The sequence below is a fragment of the Schistocerca gregaria genome, chromosome 8 (genome assembly GCF_023897955.1).
Source record: "Schistocerca gregaria isolate iqSchGreg1 chromosome 8, iqSchGreg1.2, whole genome shotgun sequence".
Taxonomy (NCBI): Eukaryota; Metazoa; Arthropoda; class Insecta; order Orthoptera; family Acrididae; genus Schistocerca; species Schistocerca gregaria.
In genome coordinates this window covers 6,334,829-6,357,680 of record NC_064927.1, presented here as the reverse complement: position 1 = coordinate 6,357,680, position 22,852 = coordinate 6,334,829, and the positions used below count along the sequence as shown (strand labels likewise).

The following is a 22,852-nucleotide window of genomic DNA, read 5'->3' as shown; positions in this document are numbered from 1 at the left end:
CGAATGGGTGGGAAAGAGCAAGGGCAGCGGCTGTGTAGAACGAAAACACAAATTATCAGGGGTGTGAGCGTTTCGAGATGAGTCATATACAAGTTGCAATTGGTCGTCAGTGACTGTGTGGCCTAATAGATAAGGCGTCGGACTTCGGATCTGAAGATTACAGGTTCGAATGCTGTCACGCTCGTGTTTTATCAGTTCTGAAAAAGAAACATACCGTTTTAATGTAGCATTTGAGCAGTACGAAACCGTCTGAATGTTGCTGTTGACCATTTTCTGCTTGGAGATGCTCTTGAGCTTGAAACACACACTACAAGACCGGTGTTAACTAGCGAAATGGTCGGCAGAGTGCCGTCACCGCGAGTTTCCACTGGCACTTGCACATCTAAAACAACGTCGGAAAGTAACTCGTTCGCCTTTTGAGTCACATCAAGTATGAGTGTTAATTTTGACGCCACTAGCTCTGCAGGTTGTCATGCAATTCCTTACCTCTCAGAAATGATTATGAAATAAAAGTGAAGTACGTGACGAGTGTGACGTTAGGAAAACATTAGGCAGCATGGAGAGATTCTGTATGGCACCACCCAACCCAAACGAGTACTGTGTGACGTGCTGCCTGGAAAGTTTTCACCGAAGCAGCCCAGCTAGCTCAGTAGGTAGAGCATGAGACTCTTAACCTCAGGGGCGAGGGTTCGAGCCCCACGCTGGGCGGAACGGAACTTTGTTCCGCTGCAGATGTAAATTACCGTTTTTCTGATTAACGTGATGTAATTTAAATAGCAACTTTAAACTTTGCCTACGTCTCTGTCAGTCGCAAGGAAACTGTATTTGAAGGTGAAGGTGATTTTGTAGACATGTGTGAAAGACATGTTCTGAAATGCAAGTGTTGTTGTTTGGAGAGGACATCGGTTACGTGTCACATGTGTAGCCAAGCAGTAATGGGTCGCCATAGATGCAAATATTAGTCGGTAATATGAAGGGTTGTGAGCTGAAGTCTGATGATCCAGACGACCGTAAGGACGAAGTACGCAAAAGTATCGCTAGGCTGTGCCCCTTTAGCTCAGTGGTAGAGCACTGGACTAGTAAACCAAGGGTCGTGAGTATCATCTTCAAAAGAAGAAGTCGAATTTTGGAAATCAGTTGCGCGTCGTGGCCGTATAGCAAACAGTATCTGTGATGACGAACAATTAGCGACATGCCTTTTATTAAGAATTACTCTCAGATGTGATTAAGGCGAATGGCGCAGATAAAGCCTTTGCCAAAGCGGTACAGCATAAGGTGGGACGAGGCAGTCTGAATTACATTTTATAGATGTATTTCTCACATATGTCAGAGCCTCTCGCGGTCGTCGTCGTCGTCGTCGTCGCCGCCGCCGCTTCTGCAGAAGTAGCAAATGGCCATCGTGGCAAATGCGGCGAGGCACGCCCTGCCTTCGATTCCGTATGCACAAAGTGTGTGGTCTTGTTTCCCAGTCTATATTTGGTCGGTCACGTAAGAGGTTGAATGTAACGAATGGGTGGGAAAGAGCAAGGGCAGCGGCTGTGTAGAACGAAAACACAAATTATCAGGGGTGTGAGCGTTTCGAGATGAGTCATATACATGTTGCACTTAGTCGTCAGTGACTGTGTGGCCTAATAGATAAGGCGTCGGACTTCGGATCTGAAGATTACAGGTTCGAATGCTGTCACGCTCGTGTTTTATCAGTTCTGAAAAAGAAACATACCGTTTTAATGTAGCATTTGAGCAGTACGAAACCGTCTGAATGTTGCTGTTGACCATTTTCTGCTTGGAGATGCTCTTGAGCTTGAGACACACACTACAAGACCGGTGTTAACTAGCGAAATGGTCGGCAGAGTGCCGTCACCGCGAGTTTCCACTGGCACTTGCACATCTAAAACAACGTCGGAAAGTAACTCGTTCGCCTTTTGAGTCACATCAAGTATGAGTGTTAATTTTGACGCCACTAGCTCTGCAGGTTGTCATGCAATTCCTTACCTCTCAGAAACGATTATGAAATAAAAGTGAAGTACGTGACGAGTGTGACGTTAGGAAAACATTAGGCAGCATGGAGAGATTCTGTATGGGACCACCCAACCCAAACGAGTACTGTGTGACGTGCTGCCCGGCAAGTATTCACCGAAGCAGCCCGGCTAGCTCAGTCGGTAGAGCATGAGACTCTTAATCTCAGGGTCGTGGGTTCGAGCCCCACGCTGGGCGAAACGGAATTTTGTTCCGCTGCAGATGTAAATTACCGTTTTTCTGATTAACGTGATGTAATGGAAATAGCAACTTTAAACTTTGCCTACGTCTCTGTCAGTCGCAAGGAAACTGTATTTGAAGGTGAAGGTGATTTTGTAGACATGTGTGAAAGACATGTTCTGAAATGCAAGTGTTGTTGTTTGGAGAGGACATCGGTTACGTGTCAGATGTGTAGCCAAGCAGTAATGGGTCGCCATAGCTGCAAATATTAGTCGGTAATATGAAGTGTTGTCAGCTGAAGTCTGATGATCCAGACGACCGTAAGGACGAAGTACGCAAAGGTACCGCTAGGCCGCGCCTCTTTAGCTCAGTGGTAGAGCACTGGACTAGTAAACCAAGGAACGTGAGTACCATCCTCAAAGGAAGAAGTCGAATTTTGGAAATCAGTTGCGCGTCGTGGTCGTATAGCAAACAGTATCTGTGATGACGAACAATTAGCGACATTCATTTTATTAAGAATTACTCTCAGATGTGATTAAGGCGAATGGCGCAGATAAAGCCTTTGCCAAAGCGGTACAGCATAAGGTGGGACGAGGCAGTCTGAATTACATTTTATAGATGTATTTCTCACATATGTCAGAGCCTCTCGCGGTCGTCGTCGTCGTCGTCGTCGCCGCCGCCGCTTCTGCAGAAGTAGCAAATGGCCATCGTGGCAAATGCGGCGAGGCACGCCCTGCCTTCGATTCCGTATGCACGAAGTGTGTGGTCTTGTTTTCCAGTCTATATTTGGTCGGTCACGTAAGAGGTTGAATGTAACGAATGGGTGGGAAAGAGCAAGGGCTGCGGCTGTGTAGAACGAAAACACAAATTATCAGGGGTGTGAGCGTATCGAGATGAGTCATATACATGTTGCACTTAGTCGTCAGTGACTGTGTGGCCTAATAGATAAGGCATCGGACTTCGGATCTGAAGATTACAGGTTCGAATGCTGTCACGCTCGTGTTTTATCAGTTCTGAAAAAGAAACATACCGTTTTAATGTAGCATTTGAGCAGTACGAAACCGTCTGAATGTTGCTGTTGACCATTTTCTGCTTGGAGATGCTCTTGAGCTTGAGACACACACTACAAGACCGGTGTTAACTAGCGAAATGGTCGGCAGAGTGCCGTCACCGCGAGTTTCCACTGGCACTTGCACATCTAAAACAACGTCGGAAAGTAACTCGTTCGCCTTTTGAGTCACATCAAGTATGAGTGTTAATTTTGACGCCACTAGCTCTGCAGGTTGTCATGCAATTCCTTACCTCTCAGAAATGATTATGAAATAAAAGTGAAGTACGTGACGAGTGTGACGTTAGGAAAACATTAGGCAGCATGGAGAGATTCTGTATGGGACCACCCAACCCAAACGAGTACTGTGTGACGTGCTGCCCGGCAAGTATTCACCGAAGCAGCCCGGCTAGCTCAGTCGGTAGAGCATGAGACTCTTAATCTCAGGGTCGTGGGTTCGAGCCCCACGCTGGGCGAAACGGAATTTTGTTCCGCTGCAGATGTAAATTACTGTTTTTCTGATTAACGTGATGTAATTTAAAAAGCAACTTTAAACTTTGCCTACGTCTCTGTCAGTCGCAAGGAAACTGTATTTGAAGGTGAAGGTGATTTTGTAGACATGTGTGAAAGACATGTTCTGAATTGCAAGTGTTGTTGTTTGGAGAGGACATCGGTTACGTGTCACATGTGTAGCCAAGCAGTAATGGGTCGCCATAGATGCAAATATTAGTCGGTAATATGAAGGGTTGTGAGCTGAAGTCTGATGATCCAGACGACCGTAAGGACGAAGTACGCAAAAGTATCGCTAGGCCGCGCCCCTTTAGCTCAGTGGTAGAGCACTGGACTAGTAAACCAAGGGTCGTGAGTATCATCTTCAAAAGAAGAAGTCGAATTTTGGAAATCAGTTGCGCGTCGTGGCCGTATAGCAAACAGTATCTGTGATGACGAACAATTAGCGACATGCCTTTTATTAAGAATTACTCTCAGATGTGATTAAGGCGAATGGCGCAGATAAAGCCTTTGCCAAAGCGGTACAGCATAAGGTGGGACGAGGCAGTCTGAATTACATTTTATAGATGTATTTCTCACATATGTCAGAGCCTCTCGCGGTCGTCGTCGTCGTCGTCGTCGTCGTCGCCGCCGCCGCTTCTGCAGAAGTAGCAAATGGCCATCGTGGCAAATGCGGCGAGGCACGCCCTGCCTTCGATTCCGTATGCACGAAGTGTGTGGTCTTGTTTTCCAGTCTATATTTGGTCGGTCACGTAAGAGGTTGAATGTAACGAATGGGTGGGAAAGAGCAAGGGCTGCGGCTGTGTAGAACGAAAACACAAATTATCAGGGGTGTGAGCGTATCGAGATGAGTCATATACATGTTGCACTTAGTCGTCAGTGACTGTGTGGCCTAATAGATAAGGCATCGGACTTCGGATCTGAAGATTACAGGTTCGAATGCTGTCACGCTCGTGTTTTATCAGTTCTGAAAAAGAAACATACCGTTTTAATGTAGCATTTGAGCAGTACGAAACCGTCTGAATGTTGCTGTTGACCATTTTCTGCTTGGAGATGCTCTTGAGCTTGAGACACACACTACAAGACCGGTGTTAACTAGCGAAATGGTCGGCAGAGTGCCGTCACCGCGAGTTTCCACTGGCACTTGCACATCTAAAACAACGTCGGAAAGTAACTCGTTCGCCTTTTGAGTCACATCAAGTATGAGTGTTAATTTTGACGCCACTAGCTCTGCAGGTTGTCATGCAATTCCTTACCTCTCAGAAATGATTATGAAATAAAAGTGAAGTACGTGACGAGTGTGACGTTAGGAAAACATTAGGCAGCATGGAGAGATTCTGTATGGGACCACCCAACCCAAACGAGTACTGTGTGACGTGCTGCCCGGCAAGTATTCACCGAAGCAGCCCGGCTAGCTCAGTCGGTAGAGCATGAGACTCTTAATCTCAGGGTCGTGGGTTCGAGCCCCACGCTGGGCGAAACGGAATTTTGTTCCGCTGCAGATGTAAATTACTGTTTTTCTGATTAACGTGATGTAATTTAAAAAGCAACTTTAAACTTTGCCTACGTCTCTGTCAGTCGCAAGGAAACTGTATTTGAAGGTGAAGGTGATTTTGTAGACATGTGTGAAAGACATGTTCTGAATTGCAAGTGTTGTTGTTTGGAGAGGACATCGGTTACGTGTCACATGTGTAGCCAAGCAGTAATGGGTCGCCATAGATGCAAATATTAGTCGGTAATATGAAGGGTTGTGAGCTGAAGTCTGATGATCCAGACGACCGTAAGGACGAAGTACGCAAAAGTATCGCTAGGCCGCGCCCCTTTAGCTCAGTGGTAGAGCACTGGACTAGTAAACCAAGGGTCGTGAGTATCATCTTCAAAAGAAGAAGTCGAATTTTGGAAATCAGTTGCGCGTCGTGGCCGTATAGCAAACAGTATCTGTGATGACGAACAATTAGCGACATGCCTTTTATTAAGAATTACTCTCAGATGTGATTAAGGCGAATGGCGCAGATAAAGCCTTTGCCAAAGCGGTACAGCATAAGGTGGGACGAGGCAGTCTGAATTACATTTTATAGATGTATTTCTCACATATGTCAGAGCCTCTCGCGGTCGTCGTCGTCGTCGTCGTCGTCGTCGCCGCCGCCGCTTCTGCAGAAGTAGCAAATGGCCATCGTGGCAAATGCGGCGAGGCACGCCCTGCCTTCGATTCCGTATGCACAAAGTGTGTGGTATTGTTTCCCAGTCTATATTTGGTCGGTCACGTAAGAGGTTGAATGTAACGAATTCGTGGGAAAGAGCAAGGGCAGCGGCTGTGTAGAACGAAAACACAAATTATCAGGGGTGTGAGCGTTTCGAGATGAGTCATATACAAGTTGCGCTTGGTCGTCAGTGACTGTGTGGCCTAATAGATAAGGCGTCGGACTTCGGAACTGAAGATTACAGGTTCGAATGCTGTCACGCTCGTGTTTTATCAGTTCTGAAAAAGAAACATACCGTTTTAATGTAGCATTTGAGCAGTACGAAACCGTCTGAATGTTGCTGTTGACCATTTTCTGCTTGGAGATGCTCTTGAGCTTGAAACACACACTACAAGACCGGTGTTAACTAGCGAAATGGTCGGCAGAGTGCCGTCACCGCGAGTTTCCACTGGCACTTGCACATCTAAAACAACGTCGGAAAGTAACTCGTTCGCCTTTTGAGTCACATCAAGTATGAGTGTTAATTTTGACGCCACTAGCTCTGCAGGTTGTCATGCAATTCCTTACCTCTCAGAAATGATTATGAAATAAAAGTGAAGTACGTGAAGAGTGTGACGTTAGGAAAACATTAGGCAGCATGGAGAGATTCTGTATGGGACCACCCAACCCAAACGAGTACTGTGTGACGTGCTGCCCGGCAAGTATTCACCGAAGCAGCCCGGCTAGCTCAGTCGGTAGAGCATGAGACTCTTAATCTCAGGGTCGTGGGTTCGAGCCCCACGCTGGGCGAAACGGAATTTTGTTCCGCTGCAGATGTAAATTACCGTTTTTCTGATTAACGTGATGTAATGGAAATAGCAACTTTAAACTTTGCCTACGTCTCAGTCAGTCGCAAGGAAACTGTATTTGAAGGTGAAGGTGATTTTGTAGACATGTGTGAAAGACATGTTCTGAAATGCTAGTGTTGTTGTTTGGAGAGGACATCGGTTACGTGTCAGATGTGTAGCCAAGCAGTAATGGGTCGCCATAGCTGCAAATATTAGTCGGTAATATGAAGTGTTGTCAGCTGAAGTCTGATGATCCAGACGACCGTAAGGACGAAGTACGCAAAAGTACCGCTAGGCCGCGCCTCTTTAGCTCAGCGGTAGAGCACTGGACTAGTAAACCAAAGGTCGTGAGTTCCATCCTCAAAGGAAGAAGTCGAATTTTGGAAATCAGTTGCGCGTCGTGGCCGTATAGCAAACACTATCTGTGATGACGAACAATTAGCGACATGCCTTTTATTAAGAATTACTCTCAGATGTGATTAAGGCGAATGGCGCAGATAAAGCCTTTGCCAAAGCGGTTCAGCATAAGGTGGGACGAGGCAGTCTGAATTACATTTTATATATGTATTTCTCACATATGTCAGAGCCTCTCGCGGTCGTCGTCGTCGTCGTCGTCGTCGCCGCCGCCGCTTCTGCAGAAGTAGCAAATGGCCATCGTGGCAAGTGCGGCGAGGCACGCCCTGCCTTCGATTCCGTATGCACAAAGTGTGTGGTCTTGTTTCCCAGTCTATATTTGGTCGGTCACGTAAGAGGTTGAATGTAACGAATGGGTGGGAAAGAGCAAGGGCAGCGGCTGTGTAGAACGCAAACACAAATTATCAGGGGTGTGAGCGTTTCGAGATGAGTCATATACAAGTTGCACTTGGTCGTCAGTGACTGTGTGGCCTAATAGATAAGGCGTCGGACTTCGGAACTGAAAATTAAAGGTTCGAATGCTGTCACGCTCGTGTTTTATCAGTTCTGAAAAAGAAACATACCGTTTTAATGTAGCATTTGAGCAGTACGAAACCGTCTGAATGTTGCTGTTGACCATTTTCTGCTTGGAGATGCTCTTGAGCTTGAAACACACACTACAAGACCGGTGTTAACTAGCGAAATGGTCGGCAGAGTGCCGTCACCGCGAGTTTCCACTGGCACTTGCACATCTAAAACAACGTCGGAAAGTAACTCGTTCGCCTTTTGAGTCACATCAAGTATGAGTGTTAATTTTGACGCCACTAGCTCTGCAGGTTGTCATGCAATTCCTTACCTCTCAGAAACGATTATGAAATAAAAGTGAAGTACGTGACGAGTGTGACGTTAGGAAAACATTAGGCAGCATGGAGAGATTCTGTATGGGACCACCCAACCCAAACGAGTACTGTGTGACGTGCTGCCCAGCAAGTATTCACCGAAGCAGCCCGGCTAGCTCAGTCGGTAGAGCATGAGACTCTTAATCTCAGGGTCGTGGGTTCGAGCCCCACGCTGGGCGAAACGGAATTTTGTTCCGCTGCAGATGTAAATTACCGTTTTTCTGATTAACGTGATGTAATGGAAATAGCAACTTTAAACTTTGCCTACGTCTCTGTCAGTCGCAAGGAAACTGTATTTGAAGGTGAAGGTGATTTTGTAGACATGTGTGAAAGACATGTTCTGAAATGCTAGTGTTGTTGTTTGGAGAGGACATCGGTTACGTGTCAGATGTGTAGCCAAGCAGTAATGGGTCGCCATAGCTGCAAATATTAGTCGGTAATATGAAGTGTTGTCAGCTGAAGTCTGATGATCCAGACGACCGTAAGGACGAAGTACGCAAAGGTACCGCTAGGCCGCGCCTCTTTAGCTCAGCGGTAGAGCACTGGACTAGTAAACCAAAGGTCGTGAGTTCCATCCTCAAAGGAAGAAGTCGAATTTTGGAAATCAGTTGCGCGTCGTGGCCGTATAGCAAACACTATCTGTGATGACGAACAATTAGCGACATGCCTTTTATTAAGAATTACTCTCAGATGTGATTAAGGCGAATGGCGCAGATAAAGCCTTTGCCAAAGCGGTTCAGCATAAGGTGGGACGAGGCAGTCTGAATTACATTTTATAGATGTATTTCTCACATATGTCAGAGCCTCTCGCGGTCGTCGTCGTCGTCGTCGTCGCCGCCGCCGCTTCTGCAGAAGTAGCAAATGGCCATCGTGGCAAATGCGGCGAGGCACGCCCTGCCTTCGATTCCGTATGCACAAAGTGTGTGGTCTTGTTTCCCAGTCTATATTTGGTCGGTCACGTAAGAGGTTGAATGTAACGAATGGGTGGGAAAGAGCAAGGGCAGCGGCTGTGTAGAACGAAAACACAAATTATCAGGGGTGTGAGCGTTTCGAGATTAGTCATATACAAGTTGCACTTGGTCGTCAGTGACTGTGTGGCCTAATAGATAAGGCGTCGGACTTCGGAACTGAAGATTACAGGTTCGAATGCTGTCACGCTCGTGTTTTATCAGTTCTGAAAAAGAAACATACCGTTTTAATGTAGCATTTGAGCAGTACGAAACCGTCTGAATGTTGCTGTTGACCATTTTCTGCTTGGAGATGCTCTTGAGCTTGAAACACACACTACAAGACCGGTGTTAACTAGCGAAATGGTCGGCAGAGTGTCGTCACCGCGAGTTTCCACTGGCACTTGCACATCTAAAACAACGTCGGAAAGTAACTCGTTCGCCTTTTGAGTCACATCAAGTATGAGTGTTAATTTTGACGCCACTAGCTCTGCAGGTTGTCATGCAATTCCTTACCTCTCAGAAACGATTATGAAATAAAAGTGAAGTACGTGACGAGTGTGACGTTAGGAAAACATTAGGCAGCATGGAGAGATTCTGTATGGGACCACCCAACCCAAACGAGTACTGTGTGACGTGCTGCCCGGCAAGTATTCACCGAAGCAGCCCGGCTAGCTCAGTCGGTAGAGCATGAGACTCTTAATCTCAGGGTCGTGGGTTCGAGCCCCACGCTGGGCGAAACGGAATTTTGTTCCGCTGCAGATGTAAATTACCGTTTTTCTGATTAACGTGATGTAATGGAAATAGCAACTTTAAACTTTGCCTACGTCTCTGTCAGTCGCAAGGAAACTGTATTTGAAGGTGAAGGTGATTTTGTAGACATGTGTGAAAGACATGTTCTGAAATGCTAGTGTTGTTGTTTGGAGAGGACATCGGTTACGTGTCAGATGTGTAGCCAAGCAGTAATGGGTCGCCATAGCTGCAAATATTAGTCGGTAATATGAAGTGTTGTCAGCTGAAGTCTGATGATCCAGACGACCGTAAGGACGAAGTACGCAAAGGTACCGCTAGGCCGCGCCTCTTTAGCTCAGCGGTAGGGCACTGGACTAGTAAACCAAAGGTCGTGAGTTCCATCCTCAAAGGAAGAAGTCGAATTTTGGAAATCAGTTGCGCGTCGTGGCCGTATAGCAAACACTATCTGTGATGACGAACAATTAGCGACATGCCTTTTATTAAGAATTACTCTCAGATGTGATTAAGGCGAATGGCGCAGATAAAGCCTTTGCCAAAGCGGTTCAGCATAAGGTGGGACGAGGCAGTCTGAATTACATTTTATAGATGTATTTCTCACATATGTCAGAGCCTCTCGCTGTCGTCGTCGTCGTCGTCGTCGTCGCCGCCGCCGCTTCTGCAGAAGTAGCAAATGGCCATCGTGGCAAATGCGGCGAGGCACGCCCTGCCTTCGATTCCGTATGCACAAAGTGTGTGGTCTTGTTTCCCAGTCTATATTTGGTCGGTCACGTAAGAGGTTGAATGTAACGAATGGGTGGGAAAGAGCAAGGGCAGCGGCTGTGTAGAACGAAAACACAAATTATCAGGGGTGTGAGCGTTTCGAGATGAGTCATATACAAGTTGCACTTGGTCGTCAGTGACTGTGTGGCCTAATAGATAAGGCGTCGGACTTCGGAACTGAAAATTACAGGTTCGAATGCTGTCACGCTCGTGTTTTATCAGTTCTGAAAAAGAAACATACCGTTTTATTGTAGCATTTGAGCAGTACGAAACCGTCTGAATGTTGCTGTTGACCATTTTCTGCTTGGAGATGCTCTTGAGCTTGAAACACACACTACAAGACCGGTGTTAACTAGCGAAATGGTCGGCAGAGTGCCGTCACCGCGAGTTTCCACTGGCACTTGCACATCTAAAACAACGTCGGAAAGTAACTCGTTCGCCTTTTGAGTCACATCAAGTATGAGTGTTAATTTTGACGCCACTAGCTCTGCAGGTTGTCATGCAATTCCTTACCTCTCAGAAACGATTATGAAATAAAAGTGAAGTACGTGACGAGTGTGACGTTAGGAAAACATTAGGCAGCATGGAGAGATTCTGTATGGGACCACCCAACCCAAACGAGTACTGTGTGACGTGCTGCCCGGCAAGTATTCACCTTAGCAGCCCGGCTAGCTCAGTCGGTAGAGCATGAGACTCTTAATCTCAGGGTCGTGGGTTCGAGCCCCACGCTGGGCGAAACGGAATTTTGTTCCGCTGCAGATGTAAATTACCGTTTTTCTGATTAACGTGATGTAATGGAAATAGCAACTTTAAACTTTGCCTACGTCTCTGTCAGTCGCAAGGAAACTGTATTTGAAGGTGAAGGTGATTTTGTAGACATGTGTGAAAGACATGTTCTGAAATGCTAGTGTTGTTGTTTGGAGAGGACATCGGTTACGTGTCAGATGTGTAGCCAAGCAGTAATGGGTCGCCATAGCTGCAAATATTAGTCGGTAATATGAAGTGTTGTCAGCTGAAGTCTGATGATCCAGACGACCGTAAGGACGAAGTACGCAAAGGTACCGCTAGGCCGCGCCTCTTTAGCTCAGTGGTAGAGCACTGGACTAGTAAACAAAAGGTCGTGAGTTCCATCCTCAAAGGAAGAAGTCGAATTTTGGAAATCAGTTGCGCGTCGTGGCCGTATAGCAAACAGTATCTGTGATGACGAACAATTAGCGACATGCCTTTTATTAAGAATTACTCTCAGATGTGATTAAGGCGAATGGCGCAGATAAAGCATTTGCCAAAGCGGTTCAGCATAAGGTGGGACGAGGCAGTCTGAATTACATTTTATAGATGTATTTCTCACATATGTCAGAGCCTCTCGCGGTCGTCGTCGTCGTCGTCGTCGTCGCCGCCGCCGCTTCTGCAGAAGTAGCAAATGGCCATCGTGGCAAATGCGGCGAGGCACGCCCTGCCTTCGATTCCGTATGCACAAAGTGTGTGGTATTGTTTCCCAGTCTATATTTGGTCGGTCACGTAAGAGGTTGAATGTAACGAATGGGTGGGAAAGAGCAAGGGCAGCGGCTGTGTAGAACGAAAACACAAATTATCAGGGGTGTGAGCGTTTCGAGATGAGTCATATACAAGTTGCACTTGGTCGTCAGTGACTGTGTGGCCTAATAGATAAGGCGTCGGACTTCGGAACTGAAGATTACAGGTTCGAATGCTGTCACGCTCGTGTTTTATCAGTTCTGAAAAAGAAACATACCGTTTTAATGTAGCATTTGAGCAGTACGAAACCGTCTGAATGTTGCTGTTGACCATTTTCTGCTTGGAGATGCTCTTGAGCTTGAAACACACACTACAAGACCGGTGTTAACTAGCGAAATGGTCGGCAGAGTGCCGTCACCGCGAGTTTCCACTGGCACTTGCACATCTAAAACAACGTCGGAAAGTAACTCGTTCGCCTTTTGAGTCACATCAAGTATGGGTGTTAATTTTGACGCCACTAGCTCTGCAGGTTGTCATGCAATTCCTTTACCTCTCAGAAATGATTATGAAATAAAAGTGAAGTACGTGACGAGTGTGACGTTAGGAAAACATTAGGCAGCATGGAGAGATTCTGTATGGGACCACCCAACCCAAACGAGTACTGTGTGACGGGCTGCCCGGCAAGTATTCACCGAAGCAGCCCGGCTAGCTCAGTCGGTAGAGCATGAGACTCTTAATCTCAGGGTCGTGGGTTCGAGCCCCACGCTGGGCGAAACGGAATTTTGTTCCGCTGCAGATGTAAATTACCGTTTTTCTGATTAACGTGATGTAATGGAAATAGCAACTTTAAACTTTGCCTACGTCTCAGTCAGTCGCAAGGAAACTGTATTTGAAGGTGAAGGTGATTTTGTAGACATGTGTGAAAGACATGTTCTGAAATGCTAGTGTTGTTGTTTGGAGAGGACATCGGTTACGTGTCAGATGTGTAGCCAAGCAGTAATGGGTCGCCATAGCTGCAAATATTAGTCGGTAATATGAAGTGTTGTCAGCTGAAGTCTGATGATCCAGACGACCGTAAGGACGAAGTACGCAAAGGTACCGCTAGGCCGCGCCTCTTTAGCTCAGCGGTAGAGCACTGGACTAGTAAACCAAAGGTCGTGAGTTCCATCCTCAAAGGAAGAAGTCGGATTTTGGAAATCAGTTGCGCGTCGTGGCCGTATAGCAAACACTATCTGTGATGACGAACAATTAGCGACATGCCTTTTATTAAGAATTACTCTCAGATGTGATTAAGGCGAATGGCGCAGATAAAGCCTTTGCCAAAGCGGTTCAGCATAAGGTGGGACGAGGCAGTCTGAATTACATTTTATAGATGTATTTCTCACATATGTCAGAGCCTCTCGCGGTCGTCGTCGTCGTCGTCGTCGTCGCCGCCGCCGCCGCTTCTGCAGAAGTAGCAAATGGCCATCGTGGCAAATGCGGCGAGGCACGCCCTGCCTTCGATTCCGTATGCACAAAGTGTGTGGTATTGTTTCCCAGTCTATATTTGGTCGGTCACGTAAGAGGTTGAATGTAACGAATGGGTGGGAAAGAGCAAGGGCAGCGGCTGTGTAGAACGAAAACACAAATTATAAGGGGTGTGAGCGTTTCGAGATGAGTCATATACAAGTTGCACTTGGTCGTCAGTGACTGTGTGGCCTAATAGATAAGGCGTCGGACTTCGAAACTGAAGATTACAGGTTCGAATGCTGTCACGCTCGTGTTTTATCAGTTCTGAAAAAGAAACATACCGTTTTAATGTAGCATTTGAGCAGTACGAAACCGTCTAAATGTTGCTGTTGACCATTTTCTGCTTGGAGATGCTCTTGAGCTTGAAACACACACTACAAGACCGGTGTTAACTAGCGAAATGGTCGGCAGAGTGCCGTCACCGCGAGTTTCCACTGGCACTTGCACATCTAAAACAACGTCGGAAAGTAACTCGTTCGCCTTTTGAGTCACATCAAGTATGAGTGTTAATTTTGACGCCACTAGCTCTGCAGGTTGTCATCGAATTCCTTACCTCTCAGAAATGATTATGAAATAAAAGTGAAGTACGTGACGAGTGTGACGTTAGGAAAACATTAGGCAGCATGGAGAGATTCTGTATGGGACCACCCAACCCAAACGAGTACTGTGTGACGTGCTGCCCGGCAAGTATTCACCGAAGCAGCCCGGCTAGCTCAGTCGGTAGAGCATGAGACTCTTAATCTCAGGGTCGTGGGTTCGAGCCCCACGCTGGGCGAAACGGAATTTTGTTCCGCTGCAGATGTAAATTACCGTTTTTCTGATTAACGTGATGTAATGGAAATAGCAACTTTAAACTTTGCCTACGTCTCAGTCAGTCGCAAGGAAACTGTATTTGAAGGTGAAGGTGATTTTGTAGACATGTGTGAAAGATATGTTCTGAAATGCTAGTGTTGTTGTTTGGAGAGGACATCGGTTACGTGTCAGATGTGTAGCCAAGCAGTAATGGGTCGCCATAGCTGCAAATATTAGTCGGTAATATGAAGTGTTGTCAGCTGAAGTCTGATGATCCAGACGACCGTAAGGACGAAGTACGCAAAGGTACCGCTAGGCCGCGCCTCTTTAGCTCAGTGGTAGAGCACTGGACTAGTAAACAAAAGGTCGTGAGTTCCATCCTCAAAGGAAGAAGTCGAATTTTGGAAATCAGTTGCGCGTCGTGGCCGTATAGCAAACAGTATCTGTGATGACGAACAATTAGCGACATGCCTTTTATTAAGAATTACTCTCAGATGTGATTAAGGCGAATGGCGCAGATAAAGCATTTGCCGAAGCGGTTCAGCATAAGGTGGGACGAGGCAGTCTGAATTACATTTTATAGATGTATTTCTCACATATGTCAGAGCCTCTCGCGGTCGTCGTCGTCGTCGTCGTCGTCGTCGCCGCCGCCGCTTTCTGCAGAAGTAGCAAATGGCCATCGTGGCAAATGCGGCGAGGCACGCCCTGCCTTCGATTCCGTATGCACAAAGTGTGTGGTATTGTTTCCCAGTCTATATTTGGTCGGTCACGTAAGAGGTTGAATGTAACGAATGGGTGGGAAAGAGCAAGGGCAGCGGCTGTGTAGAACGAAAACACAAATTATCAGGGGTGTGAGCGTTTCGAGATGAGTCATATACAAGTTGCACTTGGTCGTCAGTGACTGTGTGGCCTAATTGATAAGGCGTCGGACTTCGGAACTGAAGATTACAGGTTCGAATGCTGTCACGCTCGTGTTCTATCAGTTCTGAAAAAGAAACATACCGTTTTAATGTAGCATTTGAGCAGTACGAAACCGTCTGAATGTTGCTGTTGAACATTTTCTGCTTGGAGATGCTCTTAAGCTTGAAACACACACTACAAGACCGGTGTTAACTAGCGAAATGGTCGGCAGAGTGCCGTCACCGCGAGTTTCCACTGGCACTTGCACATCTAAAACAACGTCGGAAAGTAACTCGTTCGCCTTTTGAGTCACATCAAGTATGAGTGTTAATTTTGACGCCACTAGCTCTGCAGGTTGTCATGCAATTCCTTACCTCTCAGAAACGATTATGAAATAAAAGTGAAGTACGTGACGAGTGTGACGTTAGGAAAACATTAGGCAGCATGGAGAGATTCTGTATGGGACCACCCAACCCAAACGAGTACTGTGTGACGTGCTGCCCGGCAAGTATTCACCGAAGCAGCCCGGCTAGCTCAGTCGGAAGTCTGCCTGCAGCGGCGGTGGCGAGCGGTTCGTCGTGCTGTGCTTCGCTCTGCGGCTGGCTTTGTTTACATCCGCTGTGTAAGTCTGTGCGTTTTCGCCGGCGCTTCGCAGTAGTTAGATATTCTGTCAACGTTCGAAAATGCAGTAATGGCTCAACTTAGTAGAAAGGACACTCTGAAATTTACCTTTGATCGACGATTTGCTCGACCTAAATCTTTCGAAATTGAGGATTGGTTAGAGGAAGTTGTTCAAGTTCCGTTTGAAGATACTGTTGGTTTTCACTTGTCAATTGTGAGTAGTGTGATGTACTTGAAGCTGAAAAACCCTGAGTTATGCGAACGAGTTGTCAATAATACCGGTGGTAAGCTTAAGTTTAAACACAGTGATGGAAATATTGGCGAAGTTACTGTCGATCATGTGGGACTTGGTATTCGAACAATTCGAATTTTTGAGCTACCCTTTGAAGTTCCTACAGATGCGATCAATCTTGTTATTGCACCCTTTGGGAAGGTCCTCAGTAATTTTGCAGAAAAATGGTCCGGTGCTCACAAATATCCGGTTTTGAACGGTGTCAGGCAGTTGAAGGTGGACTTATTACGACATATTCCGTCTTACATTAACGTTTGCGGTTATCGAGGTATCGTCATTTATGATGGTCAACCACGAACGTGTGCAGCTTGCAATTCTCCAGGTCATATTCGTTCTGAATGTATTCAAAGACGTGTTGTGCAGCTGCCGACAGGTGAACCGGTGAAGACCGCGGAGATGACTATTTTGTCCACCACTTACGCTTCGGTGGCTCGCGACCAACCGACCGACCAACTGCCCATGGATACCGAAGTAGACATTCGCCCCCAACCAACCCTTCCTCCAACGGCCGAGCAACATGCTGACATTTCTGAGCGACAAGAGCAACACCTGAGTGTGAGTGACGTGGTTGATTCCGTAGCGCAGTCCCCGACTCTGTCAACAGAACAAAATTCCACCTCCTCAGAGACGCAGGTCAGGACTGTGACTGCTGAATGTCGTTCCCCACAACCCCACCATGAAATCTCGGATTCCGATGAGCGTTGTCCACCTGCTAAATCCCCGCGGAAGAACAAGAAACGCAGAATCGCCCGCCAGGGTGCGGAAGAGGCGGCGGCGTCGTTGCGGGGAAAGGTGCAGCAAATCATGGACAAAGTCAGTGCAAAATCACCAGAATCCTCCCGACAACAGGCGCTAACTTCTGCACACCTGCGGGATGAAGATCGTGCAATCACGCTAACTGAGCCCTCTCGCGATGCTACCGGCCAGGTGTCTCCCATGTGCAGTGACGATGTTGATCATTGTTTAAAAGAACAACGACAACATCATCCTCTTGCGTCCAAGAACCCCAGCACTATAGACTGGGCGGCGGAACCAGAGGTCGAACACATGGACGCTGATGCAACTGATATTCCAGTCACTTCCCGATTTCCCGAACAGCCTTCTACGGCAGTAGAACCGGCACATGATGATAAGTTACTGGATCCACGGCAGGCAAACAAAGAAGAGGACTCTGATTTCTTTTAAAACGGCGCCGATTCCTTCTTACTCTCGTAAGAGCGTGAATGACTGATCAGCAGGCGTATAAAATTGGTACATTAAATATAAATAAAATCCGCAGTTCCCTCAAACTCGACAACATCGTAGACCTCTTATACGCCGCCGACATTGATATCCTCTTGCTTCAGGAGGTCGCCGACATTGCTTTGAACCACATTCCCGGTTATAATGTGACGGCCAATCCGGGACACGGTTCCGATTTAGGCACCGCTATTCTCACGAAAGAAGGAATTATCGTCCAGAATGTAGAACGACTCATAAGTTGTAGGGGAATTGGCGTGACTATCAATAATGTTAGACTCCTAAATCTGTATGCACCATCCGGCTCAACTAATAGGCGACGCCGAGCGGACTTTTTCAAGGAAGAAATACTTCCGCTTTTTGCAACACAATATGACCACCTAATATTGGCGGGAGATTTTAACTGTGTACTTAACGCCAAAGATCAGACGCCGCATTTCAATAAATCGATTGAATTAGAACAGATCGTCAAGGATTTACGTTTAGTCGATACGTGGGAACACAAGTTTGGTACAACACCTGGTTTTACTCACGTCACGAATCATTCAGCGAGTAGATTGGACCGCATTTACGTATCGGACACTCTCAGACAGCGAATTTTACAAACTGAGGTCTGGCCAACCAGTTTCTCCGACCATGCGGCTTATATTTGCACGCTGAATTTGGGGAAACAGGAAACCTACCGAGGCAAAGGACTATGGAAACTAAATGTTGCACATTTAGACGATCCTGAATGCAGAGAAGCCTTCACTCGAGCGTGGAATGAAAGTGAAGCCAAATTCAGTACGTACGGCTCGGCATTGCAATGGTGGCTCGAATGCGCTAAACCGAAAATTCGTAAATCCATGATACAATATTCCCGGAATAAGAACTGGTGGTTTAAGAGAACGATGGAGTTTTATTATCAATGTCTTCGAGACTTATATACTCTTGATGCCACTGTGATTGACAACTACCCCCGCATTAAAAGACTGCAAGCAAAAATATTACTTTTGAAACGAAAACAGATGGAAGGTTACAAAATTAGAGGTCGGGTTTCGACTATGGCAAAAGGCGAACAGCCATCCATTTATCACCTGATACGTGAAACTAAACGAGCACGGACAAAGATCTTAACTGAACTACAATCCGAAGACGGCACGATTCTAACTCGGCAACACGATATCAGAGACGCCGTTCAAACTTATTACACTGACTTGATGTCCAATAAACCTACCGACGACGAAGCCCTTGCAGAGTTCCGGAGCAGCTTAACGCACAGGCTTCGCCCTGCGGATGTAGCCGAACTCGTCACCGATGTAACGGAAGATGAACTGGAAGATGTGGTGTTCCACAGTCCAAAAAACAAATCTCCCGGATGTGACGGTCTCCCGGTGGAACTTTATCAAGTCTTCTGGCCACAACTGAAGACAAAGCTGACGGTGCTCTGCAACGAACTTCTCCAACCGGACATGCCCATTCCTCCGCCATTCAGTGAAGGACTTGTGGTCTTACTCCCGAAACGGACGAGCAATAACACCGTCGCAACTTTGCGACCCATTACGTTGCTCAACAGCGACTACAAAATTTTTGCTCGCATTCTCGCAACGAGAATGAAAACTGTGATGCATACCGTCATTGGATCACATCAAACGAGTGTTGGAAAGGACAGAGCTATATATCAGACATTATCAGACTATCGAGATGTGATTTCTGTTGCGGACGCTTGCAAAATCCGATGTGCTATCGTAACTTTAGATTTCGCACAGGCTTTCGACAGAGTGAACCATCCTTACCTTTTCCAGATAATGCAGACCCTGGGTTTTCCTCCGCAGTTCATCAGCATCATACAGAAATTGTTACGGAATAGTACATCCAAACTTGTCGTTAACGGTCAGCCAAGTCGCGCCGTCCCGATAAACAGTTCTGTTAGGCAGGGCTGCCCTATGTCGATGGCGCTGTTTGCCATTGCGATCGAACCGCTGCTAGTCACCTTGACGGAACGTTTACAAGGACTCCACATACACGGGCAGAAGATAGTGTGCCGAGCTTACGCTGATGATGTTACCTTCCTAGCTATGAATGTCAATGAGGTCGAGAGGGGTCTCCTGATCATCTCACAATATGAAAAGGCATCTGGTGCGAAACTGCATTGGACGAAATCAGGGATCATGAACGTTGGGCAAGGCATAGGCGCGATCGGTCATGGCCAGCTTAAAGAGATCACTAGGATGACGTGTCTCGGTGTCGATTTTCGGAACACCATCCGCCACACCATTGCCGCCAATTATAAGCAATTGCTCAACAAAATTCGTGCTTGTGCGAAGTTACATAGCGTCAGGAAATTGGACGAGCTTCAAAAGGTTGAATTGGCCAATATTTATATCACTGCCAAAATCAATTATGTGGCTCAAGTTTTGCCCATCCCCACCGATATAGCCAAATGCATGCTGTCCGCGCTTGGACACTTTGTATGTCGTGGCCAGATCTTTAAAGTTCGATATGACACCTTGACACTCCCAACGCGAGATGGCGGACTCAGTCTCACCGATGTACACAAAAAAGCGAAAGCTCTTTATTTCTGCAAAACTTACAAGCTATGGAAACAGTCACCGACCAGTCTGACCGCTCTTGTCCTGAATGAAATCGCACCGACTGATCTTCAACCGCCAATTGATGTGCACCATATACCGACTGCGCTCTACCACTTCAAGAGTTTTCTCTTAGAGTATAGTTATGTCCATACAACAGTCTCTGAAAAGAATTTGACGACAGTTAAGGCAATCTACAACTCCTTTGTGGCAACTAAATCACGGAATGTTATCGAACAAAAATTTCCAAACTACAACTGGGACGCGACGTGGCAAAACATCCACAGCCCCTACTTACCTTCGCAAGTAAAGGCGACGTGGTACGCTGCCGTCAATAGAAAAATCCCGACGCAGTCCAGGCTTCATGCAATTCATTTGCAGGACTCGCCAATGTGTGTCACGTGTAATCTCATAGACAGCGAAGAACACCGTTTCGTCTGTGGTACCACGAAAGATATATGGGGTTACGCCCGACAGAAACTGTCGAGCATCAAGAGGACCTCACCATCTGCGATAACGCCAGCTGACTTTCTCAACCCTGAAGCAATCCCATTTCCCAGGACAAAGCGGAATGCTGTCAACTGGATAATAGGTCACACAGTGCACTATATTTTTAGTACTGGCGATAAGAACAAAGACGATTTCGTTCTATACCTGACCCTGCAGCACAGCATGATCGCACGCGAACGTAACTACAAGGCGACCTTTGCCAACTTTTTAAGCAAGACCATTGTGTGATATGCGATTCGACACTCGACCCGTCAGTCTTGCCATGACGGGGAACGTAATATTTAAAGAACGCCCGAAACTATACCACGAGACATGAATGCATGTTTAACCTTCTTTCGAAGTAAGGCGAAACCGACTATTCGCTACATCATTGAGGAGCAGCAGAGGACAATAACAGACGAAAGATGTGAAGACAACACTAGAGAAAAAAACAAACACTTTTCGTTTTCTTATATTTTGCACCAACAAAGGAGAAGATTCCTTTTTAATCACTTATTTCTTATTTATTTATTTATTAATCCTAACCAGAAAAGGTACTTTAGTTCGACACTGCTTAACATAGTTGATAGTGTCATCATTTTTTTTTTTTTTTTTTTGCCGTTAACGCCTCACTCACCTAGAAGAAATGGATTGAGTTCTGGTGGAAGAATGGATCCCTTCTGGAAGATCCTCATAAAAAAAAAAAAAAAAAAAAAAAAAAAAAAAAAAAAAAAAAAGAGGAAAAAAAAAAAGTGGTTCAAACAAAATTATAAATAAAAAATAAAAAAATTAAAAAAATTTCACATATACAAATGGGTGACTGGTATGGGGGCGACATCGAGGCCAGGCCTCAGGATTCTTGACCCCTGCCCTCTTTGCCGCCGCCTGCCTGCCACTACTTCATTAAAAAAAAAAAAAAAAAAAAAAAAAAAAAAAAAAAAAAAAAAAAAAAAAAGAAAAAAAAAAAAAAAAAAAAAAAGTTGGTAGAGGGTTCGCTTCGCATGTGAAAGGTGCAGGGTTCAAGCCTCGGCGCCTCCATTTTTTGTGGTCAGTGCATTGTAAGTGTTGGTCGCGGCGAACCTAAAGGCAAAAGCTAACGAAAGAAAAGAAAAAAAAAAAAAAAAAAAAAAAAAAAAAAAAAAAAAAAAAAAAAAGTTGGCAGATCGTTCGCTTAGTGTGTGAAAGGTGAAAATAAAAAAAAAAAAAAAAAAAAAAAAAAAAAAAAAAAAAATTGATAAGGCGTCGGACTAAAAAAAAAAAAAAAAAAAAAAAAAAAAAAAAAAAAAAAAAAGTCGGTAGAGCATGAGACTCTTAATCTCAGGGTCGTGGGTTCGAGCCCCACGCTGGGCGAAACGGAATTTTGTTCCGCTGCAGATGTAAATTACCGTTTTTCTGATTAACGTGATGTAATGGAAATAGCAACTTTAAACTTTGCCTACGTCTCAGTCAGTCGCAAGGAAACTGTATTTAAAGGTGAAGGTGATTTTGTAGACATGTGTGAAAGACATGTTCTGAAATGCTAGTGTTGTTGTTTGGAGAGGACATCGGTTACGTGTCAGATGTGTAGCCAAGCAGTAATGGGTCGCCATAGCTGCAAATATTAGTCGGTAATATGAAGTGTTATCAGCTGAAGTCTGATGATCCAGACGACCGTAAGGACGAAGTACGCAAAGGTACCGCTAGGCCGCGCCTCTTTAGCTCAGCGGTAGAGCACTGGACTAGTAAACCAAAGGTCGTGAGTTCCATCCTCAAAGGAACAAGTCGAATTTTGGAAATCAGTTGCGCGTCGTGGCCGTATAGCAAACACTATCTGTGATGACGAACAATTAGCGACATGCCTTTTATTAAGAATTACTCTCAGATGTGATTAAGGCGAATGGCGCAGATAAAGCCTTTGCCAAAGCGGTTCAGCATAAGGTGGGACGAGGCAGTCTGAATTACATTTTATAGATGTATTTCTCACATATGTCAGAGCCTCTCGCGGTCGTCGTCGTCGTCGTCGTCGTCGCCGCCGCCGCTTCTGCAGAAGTAGCAAATGGCCATCGTGGCAAATGCGGCGAGGCACGCCCTGCCTTCGATTCCGTATGCACAAAGTGTGTGGTCTTGTTTCCCAGTCTATATTTGGTCGGTCACGTAAGAGGTTGAATGTAACGAATGGGTGGGAAAGAGCAAGGGCAGCGGCTGTGTAGAACGAAAACACAAATTATCAGGGGTGTGAGCGTTTCGAGATTAGTCATATACAAGTTGCACTTGGTCGTCAGTGACTGTGTGGCCTAATAGATAAGGCGTCGGACTTCGGAACTGAAGATTACAGGTTCGAATGCTGTCACGCTCGTGTTTTATCAGTTCTGAAAAAGAAACATACCGTTTTAATGTAGCATTTGAGCAGTACGAAACCATCTGAATGTTGCTGTTGACCATTTTCTGCTTGGAG

At 46.0% G+C, this 22,852-nt stretch overlaps 10 non-coding genes across 10 annotated transcripts; all 10 read left to right on the top strand.

Annotated features, from left to right (window-relative positions):
- The first annotated feature begins 635 nt into the window (after nucleotides 1–635).
- On the top strand, nucleotides 636–708 carry Trnak-cuu (transfer RNA lysine (anticodon CUU)). Its single transcript has one exon. It is a non-coding gene; the product is annotated as a tRNA-Lys (tRNA).
- Nucleotides 709–2,141: 1,433 nt separating this feature from the next.
- Trnak-cuu (transfer RNA lysine (anticodon CUU)) lies at nucleotides 2,142–2,214 on the top strand. The gene has a single exon. It is a non-coding gene; the product is annotated as a tRNA-Lys (tRNA).
- Nucleotides 2,215–3,647: 1,433 nt separating this feature from the next.
- Trnak-cuu (transfer RNA lysine (anticodon CUU)) lies at nucleotides 3,648–3,720 on the top strand. The gene has a single exon. It is a non-coding gene; the product is annotated as a tRNA-Lys (tRNA).
- Nucleotides 3,721–5,159: 1,439 nt separating this feature from the next.
- On the top strand, nucleotides 5,160–5,232 carry Trnak-cuu (transfer RNA lysine (anticodon CUU)). Its single transcript has one exon. It is a non-coding gene; the product is annotated as a tRNA-Lys (tRNA).
- Nucleotides 5,233–6,671: 1,439 nt separating this feature from the next.
- On the top strand, nucleotides 6,672–6,744 carry Trnak-cuu (transfer RNA lysine (anticodon CUU)). Its single transcript has one exon. It is a non-coding gene; the product is annotated as a tRNA-Lys (tRNA).
- Nucleotides 6,745–8,180: 1,436 nt separating this feature from the next.
- Trnak-cuu (transfer RNA lysine (anticodon CUU)) lies at nucleotides 8,181–8,253 on the top strand. Its single transcript has one exon. It is a non-coding gene; the product is annotated as a tRNA-Lys (tRNA).
- Nucleotides 8,254–9,686: 1,433 nt separating this feature from the next.
- On the top strand, nucleotides 9,687–9,759 carry Trnak-cuu (transfer RNA lysine (anticodon CUU)). Its single transcript has one exon. It is a non-coding gene; the product is annotated as a tRNA-Lys (tRNA).
- Nucleotides 9,760–11,195: 1,436 nt separating this feature from the next.
- On the top strand, nucleotides 11,196–11,268 carry Trnak-cuu (transfer RNA lysine (anticodon CUU)). The gene has a single exon. It is a non-coding gene; the product is annotated as a tRNA-Lys (tRNA).
- A 1,437-nt stretch (nucleotides 11,269–12,705) lies between these two features.
- Nucleotides 12,706–12,778, top strand: Trnak-cuu (transfer RNA lysine (anticodon CUU)). The gene has a single exon. It is a non-coding gene; the product is annotated as a tRNA-Lys (tRNA).
- Nucleotides 12,779–14,217: 1,439 nt separating this feature from the next.
- Nucleotides 14,218–14,290, top strand: Trnak-cuu (transfer RNA lysine (anticodon CUU)). Its single transcript has one exon. It is a non-coding gene; the product is annotated as a tRNA-Lys (tRNA).
- The last annotated feature ends 8,562 nt before the right edge of the window (nucleotides 14,291–22,852 follow it).